Genomic DNA, 14,803 nt, shown 5'->3' with positions numbered 1-14,803 from the left:
TTTCTGACTATGGAGTTCCCAATTACCACAGTTGGTTTCTCAGTGGGTGTATCGCTGAGTAGTGAAAATGTATTAGAGACGTGAACAGGTAGTGAACCACGGGCTTCTTCTCTTAACGCCTTTGGACATTTACCCAGCCTTCCTGATTTCCAGGCTGCTCGGGAGCTGCTGGGGGATGACTGGGAGGAGCTACTCAAATAAAGATAACTACAAACCACATCTCTACAAACCAAAAAACAAGAGAATTCTCTGTGATCTGACTGCAATAAATGGTAAAGAAGGACGCTGAGGTATCACACAATGGCTTACAAAAGTATTCATCCTCTAACCATAATCATGCATTTTGAAGCTACAAAACACTCTTTTCAAGCACATATTTTTGTATTTCTTATACAAGGAAGTTTTTCTATGAATTGTTGATTGTGTAATTGTGTACACAATCTAAATCACTTTGGCTGGTTGTTGAGGCCTGTGGCTGAAGTGTAAGGATGTCGTTTCATAATGTGCGTCTGACAATTCTAATAAAACTTCCTTTTGGCAGTGTAATTCAAACAGTAGCAAAGTGGAACTGAGAACGCTCTTTTTTGTTTGTAAAGTAAAAAACCTTACTGAGTACACACAAGCTTACATTTTTAGCTGCACATTTTAGAAAGACTTTCAACAGCCCACATGTTTCAAAGGAAGAGGAAATAGTGCAGTTGGTATGGGTATGTAATGTGTTGCCCACTTTAAATGCCAGCACCAAAAATACCCAGCTGGAATGCAGGACTTGGCAGTGGGGACGAGTTGGCCCGGGTTTTGTTGCTACTCTCAGGGCCTATTTTGACAGACCGAAACCTGAAGCCGGCTCCTTGCTTCAGCCACACTTTAATCTTCTATTTTGTTCTGGGAGAGTTTTCAGGGGTTATTCACAGAGACTCCAAGAGCAGATGAGAGGGGGATTTGGGGGTGCTATTCCTGGGCTCTGAAAGGCTTTTTTTTTTGTCTTCTAGGCAGCATTGCTCAGCCCTCTGGTGGCTATAAATACATGAAATAGGTATGCAGGCCTGGAGTGCACAGCAGATCAGCTTGTTCTAGCTTCAGACTTCCTGCACCACCTCCTCCACTCTATGATGGATTCTGTCATCCCAGTGAAATGGTGAGACTGTCCTTCCAAAAGGACTGACAGTCATTTCAGCATGTGACAAAGCCCTCGAGGAATTATGACAGCAGCAGAAGAGGAAGTCCGGATGTTTTTATAGAGTGACAAAGGGGGTGTCAACAAAACATCAGACAGACACAAGAGGGAACTGTTCATTTACCTGTTTCAAACTGCTGACAGTCAGTGTTTGTTTTTCTTTATTTCCAAAGAAGTTCAATCCCAGCTCATTCCCCTTATCATGGCTGAATTTAGTTTTAGATTCAGGCACAGCCCAGCACAGGGCCTCACATGAGCCTTGCTCTTAGTGTTAAAAATGAACTTTATCTAGGTTTATCTTTTTTACTTTATTCATTCATGCTCAAAGGGGTACTTTCATAATGCCTCTGTTGTAGTGAAGATAATATCAGTATAAATTATAGCTGCTGCGCAGCGATGGGTTGGGTCCGGGCTATTTTTGGCAAATTTAGGCAATTCTGAGCAACAAACAGGAGAATAGGAAGACAAGACAGTTGACAACAATGTTCATTTTGAACCACTTGAGGAATGAACTCACAACTACTGGAACCAAAGACTGTCATCAATCACTCTGAGCTGATTGGCAAGTGGCAATACAACAGTGGCTTCACAAACTGAGTAAGCCATTCACTGTTGTGCAGACAGATTTGAAACCACTGTAAAAAAATCAGTTATCAAGACAAAAATCTGAAAATACACATATTGCAGCATGGAGATGTTGGTAATTTGTTTTTAAAAATGATTTATTTGCTCCATAAGTGAACAACTAATGTTTAAAAATGCTGCTTGCACTGCAATTATTCACATGAGAGCAGAATTCAAAATGTTCTCATAAAGGTTACATTTTTAATTTTTAAAAAAAATGTAGGTACAATTCTGATATTTGTCAAACATCATCTACCATGGCTCTAAAAAATGTTCATTTTTTCCATGAATCAATTTGCAGGTATATGTTTAGTATATGTGTAGTATTCACAGTCAAACATTTTCATGCACTGTAGGCAGGAGATAGGTTTTTATAAGTTTTACAGTTTAAACAAAAAAAAAACCAGAGTGATGGACTTCATAATTTTTAATGGGTTTAAATGTACAAAAGTTTCTTTAGCATTGGGGCTACAGTTTGATAAAAGTGTGTTCTAGTGGGTTGATGTGTTATGAATTTTCAATGTTTTGAACTTTAGATGCTTGCTGTAGTGCCACCATCAGGACTATTGGTTTGGGTTTACAGCTGAGGTCAAATCTCAAAGATAAAATTCTGATATATGCCAAACTTCATCAACCATGACTCCAAAATTTTCTCAGTTTTTTTTTTCAGGAAGATTGAAAATGTATTTAGCAAGAATTTGATAGTATAGGTTTACAGTACTGTTTACAGTCAAACATTTTGATGCACTGTAGGCTTAATTTTTGATAAATCAAAAATCCGAGAAACCAGTTTTTTGGAGGACGGTCTGAAGATGCTCTCTGTCTTGGTGACAATTGAGCAAAAATTGTGGGAGGAGATAATCATTTGTAATGAGTTTAAGTGGAATAAAGTTTCAGCAGTATTGGGGCTACAGTTTTTGGTGAAAGTTTCAAAACTGTAGCATGTACTGTTGATTTTGTAGGTATTTTCAAAGATTTAAAATGTAAATGCTTATTGCCCTTGCCAGGAAGAATAGTGACATGTCCTTGGAATTAAGTAAATCTGGCATTGGGCCAGATATTTCTGTAAAGTTTGGTGATTTTTCACCCATGGGAAGTATGACTTCCTCGGAAGAAAGAAAGAAAGAAAGAAAGAAAGAACTCCTAGGAATACGATAGCGCAGCTTAGCTGCCCGGACCCTAAATATCACAATTAGATTGCCTTGATGACAGGTAGGAATTAAATTAAGAAGACAGGAGGGGGCCCTGCTACAGGAGTACCCCTCAAACGGGCCACAAACTGAGCTCTGCAGGATCTTATTTGACTATTTTGCGATGGATTATGCCATTCTTCTGAGAACTGATTGGTCAGAAGAAGGTGAACTATTCCTTGATGCTCTGGGTTGAGTGGGACCATGGGACACATGGGAGGTGTTGCTCACAAAGATGCAATGCCTGTTGCCGCTAGCACTGAGTTGGGCCAACCAAAAAGCCATGAGTGTTACCAGTGGAGATGGCAGGAGTTCCATTAGACATGGTGAGAGACTTATCAATAACGATGACAGCAGCACTAGCGGACATGGTGAGGGTGTCCACTGGGATGGAGGTGTGAAGGGGTATGACTGGAGAGGGAATGGGCCTCAGAAGTGGAGGTGTCAGACCCACTACGATGACTATAACTGTGACATGGAAAATTAACTTATGAGTAACATTTACCTTATCTGACAGTGAGTATCAGAACACATTTAGGGCTTGTACAATACATGTATTATGTGGCATTCATTTTGTTTTATACCTAAAAATATTACTTAAAATAAACGTGACTGTGTTTTTGTTTTTGTTTTTTTTTAAACTTATGATGCAACAGTGTTAACATAAAAATATTTACCACATTTGTCAGTGTCAGATATTTCTGCCAAATCAGGGTCATTTGTACGGCTGCTTTCTCCATCAGAATATGACAGTCAAATATTTATTTTCAATACATCATTTGTATGAACACAGAAATTTACATTCTGTCATTTTCTCAGTTTAACCAACTTCAGTTTACTTCTGTTATTTAGCATACATTTTCAGAATATATATATTTTTCAGAATAGAACAGACATGAAAGGGTGAGAGAGAGAGGGGATAACATGCAGCAAAGAGCCCGGGTTGTACTTGAACCTTGGCTGCTGTGGGAAGGACTTGGCCTTTAGTACACAGGGTGCACACTCTATTAGGTGAAGTACCAGGATGCCTTCAGGATGAGTTCAGTATAACAGAATTGTTATGAGCTATTTACAACCATAATGTATTGAAAAAATGTGCGTGGTCATCTTGTTCTATGTCCCAGCAAGCCTGTCGGAAATCAGCAGCAGCAAAAGGGAATGTAAAATAATAAAATAATATTTTACTTTACAATACACATGCACTCAAAATGATGTTTTCATATTATTATATGTTGTGGCATTCTTGCAAAAATCCATTGAAAAGAGGTAACAAATACAACAAAACAATTCCAAAACTTACCTGCATCCCTCCACAGCTGGCTGCAAGGCTGCTGTTGTTGCCTGCAGAATCCCAGTCACAGGCAAATTCCAAGGCAGACTTGCTGTAGCCGTTTTCAAAAAGCCAAGCTTTTTTGGCATGCCTTGGCACAATGTAGAAAAAGGAGTGAGCCACAGAACGTGAACTGCCTTGTGCCGGAAACCTTAGAAAGATTAAACAAAATATGCAATTCTGTATGTACTACAAGGCAGTGTTAACAGTGAATTTATTTTACACTGTATATTTTGTGGTTGGTAGAGAACATTTGTATCTTACCACAGTATACCATTAAACTGTGTTACAGTGATTAATACAAATGATTAATTCCATAGTAATTATCTCTGTCAGGCATAATCTTGGAGGGCATTATGCATTTGTCTGTCTGTCCGCTATAGACACATATTGCATGTGGTGTGTATCGGTTCTATAAAGTGATGGCTGTGTGCGTAACGGGCCCAGAGCTCATAATGTGTTGCTTATCATCAAACACACTCACTACTAAACTAAATATTCAGCCATTACTGGTCTATGAATGTGGGTGATTCTTACTGTATCTACACAATATATGAAGAGCTTCTCTTTCAGTTCACGAAATCCCTGCAGCTGCAGCAGCTGATACACAGATGAATCAGTCCCAGAGACGTGCCGCGCCAGAGCGCAATGCCATTACGCATTCACTGTGTTTTACCTCCAATAAATTCACCTGAAAATGATACGAAGCTGCTATTGTATAACCATACAGACCTCTACACACAGCAGTGTTCCGTCAATGGATCTGCATTTTTATGAAGGAGACACCATGTTACCAGGGCTCATCATTGCTTATCTTCTCACTTCTCTGTCCACAAATCACACACACACTACTCCGCCTGTTGCGAAATGTCATAAATATATTTGTTTAATGTGCCTTTTTTATTGGGCAACAACCTCGCGTTTAAACCATTATTGTGGGGAAATAGACTAAAAGTGTAAATTTTCACTTCCGACCTGAAGTGTTTATTTTTAAGCACTTCAGGTCGCCCAAGACATGATTCTGCACAGAGCAGGTGCATTTCTTGGCCTAATGTTCCAGATTTGTTCCACTCTTACTTCACATGCCCAGTGGAGATCTGCACGAAGATACAGAATATAGTATATCATCATATGCACTCTACTGGAAGCCCTAATCTAGTTTTAAATAATGCCTAGCTATTCTTACCTCTTGTGTCTTGAAACCTTTGTGTTTGGCGAAGATTGTACAGAGGGACTGTTGTGGGGCACTCCTGTGAGGTTGAAGTCATGCTTCTGTCAGGATTTTGCCTGAGGTCTGTTGTAGTCGGCCTGCCACGATTAAAAAGGGAGCGAACTTCTTTGTCAGGAGAATGGTTTTGGCCAGGGGTACTATTGGGAAGATGTTGGCCGTATATATATTTACGTATATGGTGTGTGTGTGTGTGTGTGTGTGTGTGTGTGTGTGTGTGTATGTGTGTGGAGGGTGCTGCCCCTTTGCCCCATGATGCCCAAAGTGTCCTTTTGTCGAAGTGATTTTTTTTTTGGCCCAAAATAATAATAAATAAAACAAAATAATAATAATTATTGACAGATACAAACAAACACAGACAGACAGATACAGACACAGATGGACAAAGACAGAAACAGATAAACACAGAGAGACAAAGACATGAACAGACACAGACACAGACACAAACACAGACAGATACATACACAGACACAAACACAGACACAAACACAGGCAGATACATACACAGACACAAACACAGACACAAACACAGACAGATACATACACAGACACAAACACAGGCAGATACATACACAGACACAAACACAGACACAAACACAGGCAGATACATACACAGACACAAACACAGACACAAACACAGGCAGATACATACACAGACACAAACACAGGCAGATACATACACAGACACAAACACAGACAGATACATACACAGACACAAACACAGGCAGATACATACACAGACACAAACACAGACACAAACACAGGCAGATACATACACAGACACAAACACAGACACAAACACAGGCAGATACATACACAGACACAAACACAGACACAAACACAGACACAAACACAGGCAGATACATACACAGACACAAACACAGACACAAACACAGACACAAACACAGACAGATACATACACAGGCAGATACATACACAGACACAAACACAGACACAAACACAGACAGATACATACACAGGCAGATACATACACAGACACAAACACAGGCAGATACATACACAGACACAAACACAGACACAAACACAGGCAGATACATACACAGACACAAACACAGACACAAACACAGGCAGATACATACACAGACACAAACACAGACACAAACACAGACAGATACATACACAGACACAAACACAGACACAAACACAGACACAAACACAGACAGATACATACACAGACACAAACACAGACACAAACACAGACACAAACACAGGCAGATACATACACAGACACAAACACAGACACAAACACAGGCAGATACATACACAGACACATACACAGACACAAACACAGACAGATACATACACAGACACAAACACAGGCAGATACATACACAGACACAAACACAGACACAAACACAGACAGATACATACACAGACACAAACACAGACAGATACATACACAGACACAAACACAGGCAGATACATACACAGACACATACACAGACACAAACACAGACACAAACACAGACAGATACATACACAGACACAAACACAGACAGATACATACACAGACACAAACACAGGCAGATACATACACAGACACAAACACAGACAGATACATACACAGACACAAACACAGGCAGATACATACACAGACACAAACACAGGCAGATACATACACAGACACATACACAGACACAAACACAGACACAAACACAGACAGATACATACACAGACACAAACACAGACACAAACACAGACACAAACACAGACAGATACATACACAGACACAAACACAGACACATACACAGACACAAACACAGACAGATACATACACAGGCAGATACATACACAGACACAAACACAGACACAAACACAGGCAGATACATACACAGACACAAACACAGACACAAACACAGACAGATACATACACAGACACATACACAGACACAAACACAGACACAAACACAGACAGATACATACACAGACACAAACACAGACACAAACACAGACAGATACATACACAGACACAAACACAGGCAGATACATACACAGACACAAACACAGACACAAACACAGACAGATACATACACAGACACAAACACAGACACAAACACAGACACAAACACAGACAGATACATACACAGACACAAACACAGACACAAACACAGACAGACACAAACACAGACACAAACACAAACAGATACATACACAGACACAAACACAGACACAAAGACAGGCAGATACATACACAGACACATACACAGACACAAACACAGACACAGACACAAACACAGACAGATACATACACAGACACAAACACAGACACAAACACAGGCAGATACATACACAGACACAAACACAGGCAGATACATACACAGACACAAACACAGACACAAACACAGACAGATACATACACAGACACAAACACAGGCAGATACATACACAGACACAAACACAGACACAAACACAGGCAGATACATACACAGACACAAACACAGACACAAAGACAGACAGATACATACACATACACAAACACAGACACAGACACAGACAGATACATACACATACACAGACACAAACACAGACAGATACATACACATACACAGACACAAACACAGACACAGACACAGACAGACAGATATGTACAGAGACATTATACATCATACACAATACTTGTCTGTTAATAAATACAGGATGACACATTTCATGATGAAGTCATGTTTGTGTCTAAACAATTGGTTGCATTTGGTTTTACTGATGTTAGAAAACAAAAATGAAATTAAAATAAAGAGGTGTCAGAACTGATTAATATGCGTCCTCCGATGTGATTAAAACTGAAAAGCAAGGACTCCAGGAAGAGTGGCCACAGTCAAACAGTCCAGTGTCTAATGGTGATCTAAATTCAACTGAATATCTTATCTACCTCATATGTCCTAAATTAATGCACAGCTGGAATTATGGCTTTGTGGATATAGGTTGTATCTTCACCCCTCCAGAAGCTGTTCAATGTACCCCATCAGGTAAAACAGAGACTAATTTTGCTTTGCACTGGCCTCTAACAAATATATGAGGTGTGGACAATTATATGGTATGTTGTGATTCCATGTTACATTCCTTATGAATATGGTTTGCTACCATTCAAATGGTTATATTGCAAGTTTTGTTTCTGTATGATGTTTCAAATTCGTGCTCCATGTGCCCCCTTTTAACTTTGACCTCCTGCCCCTCCAAAGGTCTCTGCACGGCCCTGGCTGGGTCTTCAGCAGCCATGGTTGACAACTGAGGTCACTTCAAACCTTACCCTGGCAAAGCTGGACCCACCATCAAACTCTGGGCTGGCAGTGGATACCAGCGGCAACATGGACTGGACCAGTCAGCACAAGTCACTATTTTGAGCACTTTTGACTTTATTTAAATAAAACCATTTCAGTACAGACTGGTGACTTGACTTGACTCATGTCATACTTTTTGAACAGGTTAGAATAATTGGCTTATAATATCATACTTATGTGATCTTAAACACTGCTTGAAAACATAACACACAGAACGCCATATCAGTATTGTTTCAGGCAGAAATCCCGGCTAATATGAAGCGCTTGTGAGGGGAGAGAAACAAATGCTATGTACTGTATTGTCTGAGCACTTAAATCTTAATGTTGATACAGCGACAGCAAAACCAAACTTTTTAGAAGTTTCATACTAATAAATCACACAATATTACTTAATTTAAAATGGTGTTAATTCATGTATTTGTCAAATTTCCCACTGGACAATTTGGCAATAGATATTTTCTGTTGGTCAGTTACACAGAATAATAGCGAAAGAGCTGGCCTATGCCAGCTAAGATAAACCCTGGCTTAGTGACTACTAAGTGTGCTACTCAGTTAGCTGAGGTAGCTGCTAAACAACATGCCCAGAGGCTGTACAGCCTGCTGTGAGCGCAGCTACTCACTGGAATCGCTAACCACAACCAACTACATCACGTCTTACTCACCTTCAGTCAGAAAGTGGTTGGGTGGGCCTTGGACTTTCCCTCCAGAGTCCAGAGTTTGCATCCTGTTTGTGACAAAGACCAAAATTTTGCAGAATTTACACAACTACATTATGTCACATACACAAGTGGGATGACAAGTTCTAACCAACCTGCAACCTTTTGACAACCTTAATAACTGACTCACTCTTGTACAACCTGGGGCATTTTCTGCAATAAGCCTACGAAGCCAGTAAGTGGACACTTATGTGCTACAAACTCCTGACCAAGGTCAAGAATTAATTTTCACACTCAACACTTTGCTGTTTCTATGTTGTTCACTAGATACAGATTTCTCATAAACAATACTATTATAATTGTTTTTTATTGCAGTTATTATTATTTTCATTTCATTTTACAGTTCCCATATAACCTGTATTTATGTCTTAATTGACTAATTATATTTTGGAATATTATTCTGACTGATTGTGGGAGGAGAGGATTGAGCATCGTCTGCAGTATGTATAGTGGTTTGCAAAAGTATTCATACCTCTTGAATTTTCCACTTTTTGTCACATTGCATAATTGTAAAGTGGAAGGAAAATGATACCTGATTTGAATTTTTTCTTTAGAAATAAAAAACAGAGAAGTGTATGTGCAAAAGTGTACAGTCCCCCTGAGTAGAACCTTCTCTCGCTGCATTGACAGCTGCAGGTCTTTTGGGGTGAGTCTCTGCCAGCTTTGCACATCTAGAGACTGAAATATTTGCCCATTCTTCCTTGCAAAATAACTCAAGCTCAGCCAGATTGGATGGAGAGCATCTGTGAACAGCAATTTTCTTGCCAGACAGTCATGATTGGATTTAGGTCTGGACTTTGACAGTGCCATTCTAACACATGAATATGTATTGATCTAAACAATGCCATTGTAGCTCTAACTGTATGTTAAGGCTCAATTTTTTTGCAGACTCTAACAGTTTTTCCTCCAAGATTGTTCTGTATTTGGCTCCATCCATCTTTCCAAGAACTCTGACCAGCTTCCCTATCCCTGCTGGAGAAAGGCATCCCCACAGCATGATGCTGCTTCCACCATGTTTCACGGTGAGGATGGTGTGTTCAGGGTCATGTGCAGTGTTAGTTTTCCACCACACATCGTGTTTTGCATTTAGGCCAAACATTTTTGGTCTCATAGGACCAGAGCACCTTCCTTCACATGTTTGCTGTGTCCCCCACATGGCTTGTGGCGAACTGCAAACAGGACTGTGAGAGTGGCTTTGTTTGCCACTCTCCCATCAAGGCCCGGTTTGTGGAGTGCACAATTAATAGTTGCCCTGTGGACAGATTTTCCCACCTGAGCTGTGGATCTCTGCGTCTCTGATCAATGCTCTCCTTGCCCGGCCTGTCAGTTTAGGTGGATGGTGATGTCTTGGTATGTTTGCTGTTGTGCCATGCTCTTTCCATTTTCGGATGATAGATTGAACAGTGCTCTGTGAGATGTTCAAATCTTGGGATATTTTTCATATCCTAACCATGTTTTAAACTTCTCTACAACTTTACCCCTGACCTGTCTGGTGTGTTCCTTAGGCTTCATGATGCTGTTTGTTCACTAATGTTCTCTAGCAAACCTCTGAGGCCTTCACAGAACCGATGCATTTATACTGAGATTAGATTATGCACATGTGGAATAGAATAGAATAGAATAGAATAGAATTCCTTTTATTGTCATTGTAAGCTCACCTTACAATGAAATCAGAGCTGCATCTCTGTTTAGTGCATTACAGCATAACATGAAAAATACAAAAAAAGGTCACAATAATACATATGTGTGTGTGAGTGTGTAAATTTGGAAAAATAGAAAAATGAATATAAATCTAAATTAATAAAAAAGTATGTATAGTACTTATAGTGTGCAAAATATGTAGTGGTGTTGAATGTATTTTTTGTGCTTTTTGGTGTTTAGTGTGCGGGTGGCTGTTGGAATGTGGACACCATTTACTAATTAGGTGACTTCTAAAAGCAACTAGCTGCACAGGATTTTATTTAAGTGTATCAGAAAAGGGGGTTGAATACTTTTGCGTGCCACACTTTGCTATATTTTGTTTGTAAAAAAAAAAAAAAAAATGGAAAACCAGGTATCATTTTCCTTCCACTTCACAATAATGCAGTTTGTGTTGGTCTATCACATAAATGTATGTTTCTGGTTGTAACGTGATAAATGTGAAAAAGTTCAAGAGGTATGAATTCTTTTGCACGCCACTGTATGGTAAAATGAATAGCATCTGTTTTTCATACATACTTGTTGGACAATTATTCTTCTGCAGCCTTTAGCCTTTCAAAATCTGGGAATCTGACTGGCTCTCTGTTGCCATACAGGTGTAAGAAAACATTTGGAGAAATGACTGATGACCACCTGTGCTTGAGAGACAACTTGCTTATTGTACACACCAAGTTGTGATTTCACTTGATAGATGATAAAGGGACTATACTGCTCACAGTGTCATACATGCTGTGGTGTGGCCTGTGTTTCATTTGCTATCCATTTCTCACTTACAGATAAATCACAAACAGTTAGTTCCCCTTTCTATGTTCCCCTCCATCACCAACCTTCAACTCCTATCAAAATGTCTCTACAACTGTGAGGTAACTACAGATCTTCCCAACAGCACCATATGGATCATCGTTTGTTGCAGCATCGCAGAATATAGTGATTTAACTGTGAAGAGAATGATTTATTTACAGCAACTCCTGACTGATTCCAACTCATATAAAGTGATCACCAGGGCCCCCAGTCTGCAGTCTCATGTTTTAATCTCTCCCGCTATTTTCACCCTAGATCTTATCACTCCCAGGTATTATTTCACTGTAGTTTTGCTCATTCTGTAGAGGTGCATATGAATTTCTGGTGAAGAAATCTGTCAGCATATTGAGACAAGAAGAAGTTCAGTCCAATACAGTTGTAACTACATGGCACTGGCATCATCAAGTGAGTGTACCCAAAACATGAGTTATTATATTGTGAAATTATAATTCTTGCTTCTTTCTTAAAACATTCTCAATGACATGGCAGCCGTGGATGGAGTCAGAACCGCAGACCCAGTTGATGGACGATGTGGTGGACAGAGGAGACTGGACCCCCAAACACCCTGAGTACCGACCCAGATGATGTCCCACTGACACCGTCCAGCCCAGCAGCACTGCAGGGACTCCTGCTCAGCCTGTTACTGTATATCATCTGTAACTGTTTAATATTGTTTTTAATCATAATTGTTTTTGTTAATAGCAAATAATAATCCGTAAATAGTTATGTATGCTGTAATTTTGTCCATTTATGCACATGAAGTAAAACAAGTCTATAACATCTCCACAGTCACAATAAGATATAAGCCAACCTCTGAACGTCTAATGTTTGACAGTAAAAGGCATCACACTGAGCATTACCAGCGTATTTTAACTGATATTTTGAGGTTTTCTTGAAGTTTAACATATCTGGCGTTTGACGCTCAAATGAGTAAAAACCGAGTATAAACCCAATACTTGCATCTAAATGCGAGATCTGCGCCACTTGAGGTCACCATTATTTATTTCTTCTCTCTGGGCGCGCATTGAATCTTGGGCAATTTGTAGCTGCAAAGGATAGTAGCGGTGTGTCCTCCAGAGACAGGCAAAAGAAGGCAGCATTTGTGAGGAGCATTTAGAGCACACTTTGAATTGGGACAGGCTTCGCACGGAGTAGTGATGTCATTGCACTTCATATACGCAGTCCGAAGGATGCTGCCCCTGAACTGAGACACAGCCACAATATACGTAGATGCCTCATAGACTGACGCTGCCTATTGGAGCTGACGTATCAGTGCGGCCGCCATCTTGGATGGGTCTCCAATGCGCCCCCTGCATTTATTTCTACTGAGGAAGGTGTATCCCCAACTAAGATAATCATAACCTCCCGGATTTTTACCGGATTTTCACATGGTTACAAACAGCAGAGATTTAGTTATGATACAGGGCGCTGTCACAAAAATTATTTTTTTAAAAATTTATATTTTTTTTAAAAACTTACTTGTGGAAGATAATCCCCCCCGATCTGGTAACAGTACTGTGCCAGTTATTGCAACCATAAACTGCACAAAATATGGTCATAGTTGCTCGCTCTCTATTGATTCCAACTGAATCTGGTGCTAGCCTAGAGTGAGGAGACCCAACCAAGATGGTGACGCGGGATTACATTCCAGCACGCCATGAGGTGTCCTCATGCTTAAAGCCTGTGTGTTTTCACTGCAGAGCAGCGACCGAGTGCTCCATACTCTGTGCTCCATTTGATGCCTGGTTCTCTCGGGCAGTGGTAAGTTTCCTCTCTCTCTGCGTTTCACTGAATGCTAGCCTGTAGCTAATGTGAATACGGTCGCAGGTAGTCTCAGCCGTGCTAATTTTATGTTTATTGTCAGAAGCGCTCATCAGGTGACCGAAATCCACAGGTGGCAAATCACGTTACCACCACCAGCTGATTGGGACTGCTGCTGTTTTGTCTCTATGACATTTATGCACGACTTTGTCTCTGCTGCTGCTGCTTTGTCACGGCGGCTGCCTTGTCTCTGCTGTTGCTTTTATATATGACGTTGTCCTCTGACTCGTCGGACTTTGTCTCTGGCAGTGACCGATTCATTGCTGCCTTTATTTTCCCGCTGCTCTGTGCTGCTATTGTCATTTTAACTAAATGATTGTGAAAAGTTAATCCCTTATTTTTGGATTATTTGTTTTGTTTTCTTTACTTTGTTGTTTACTGGATTAAGTGAATTGCTTTCCTTAGGCAATTGTGTTTAGCTAATTTTATGAATTATTTTGTGTATTTTTGTTGTACATTTTGGGTTAATTATTCCCATTGTAAACTTCCTTTTTTTCTCCTTCTCAGTGGCTGCAGGCTGGTGGTACTGGTGACGTGGGTGGTGGTGTCCCTCTTTATGTGCAGTGCTACTTTTGGATTTTGGTGATATCATCATAGTGTGTGACTGCCACGTGTGTGCATCTATGTGATATGTAAGATAGGAGCCCAACCTACCAACCCAAAGTGTCAGTATTTGACTACCTGGGAATGTGAGTCACAATCAACAACAATTATCTGTCTCCAAAATTACTTACATTACCTTTAAAGCATATGTATGTATACAAAAGCTTTAATTAATAAATGAATTTGCACCATAAACAGAACGAGCCAAATTCTCCTAATACAACTGAAGTTCCCCTACAAACTGGGGAAGCAGCACGAGAGGAGAGGGGAGTCGTGAGCTGTTGTTAACCTCTGTGGACATGCCCCATATGGACACGCC

General features: G+C 40.1%; 1 long non-coding RNA gene across 1 annotated transcript; it reads right to left on the bottom strand.

The window, feature by feature from the left end:
* Nucleotides 1–3,942: 3,942 nt before the first annotated feature.
* LOC119033467 lies at nucleotides 3,943–9,565 on the bottom strand. The gene is made up of 4 exons (XR_005079257.1): nucleotides 9,508–9,565; nucleotides 5,508–5,629; nucleotides 4,292–4,472; nucleotides 3,943–4,120 (listed from the first exon to the last, which is right to left on the bottom strand). It is a non-coding gene; the product is annotated as an uncharacterized LOC119033467 (long non-coding RNA).
* Nucleotides 9,566–14,803: the final 5,238 nt, after the last annotated feature.

Source organism: Acanthopagrus latus, chromosome 15, assembly GCF_904848185.1.
Source record: "Acanthopagrus latus isolate v.2019 chromosome 15, fAcaLat1.1, whole genome shotgun sequence".
NCBI lineage: Eukaryota > Metazoa > Chordata > Actinopteri > Spariformes > Sparidae > Acanthopagrus > Acanthopagrus latus.
This window is presented reverse-complemented; position numbering and strand designations above follow the sequence as displayed.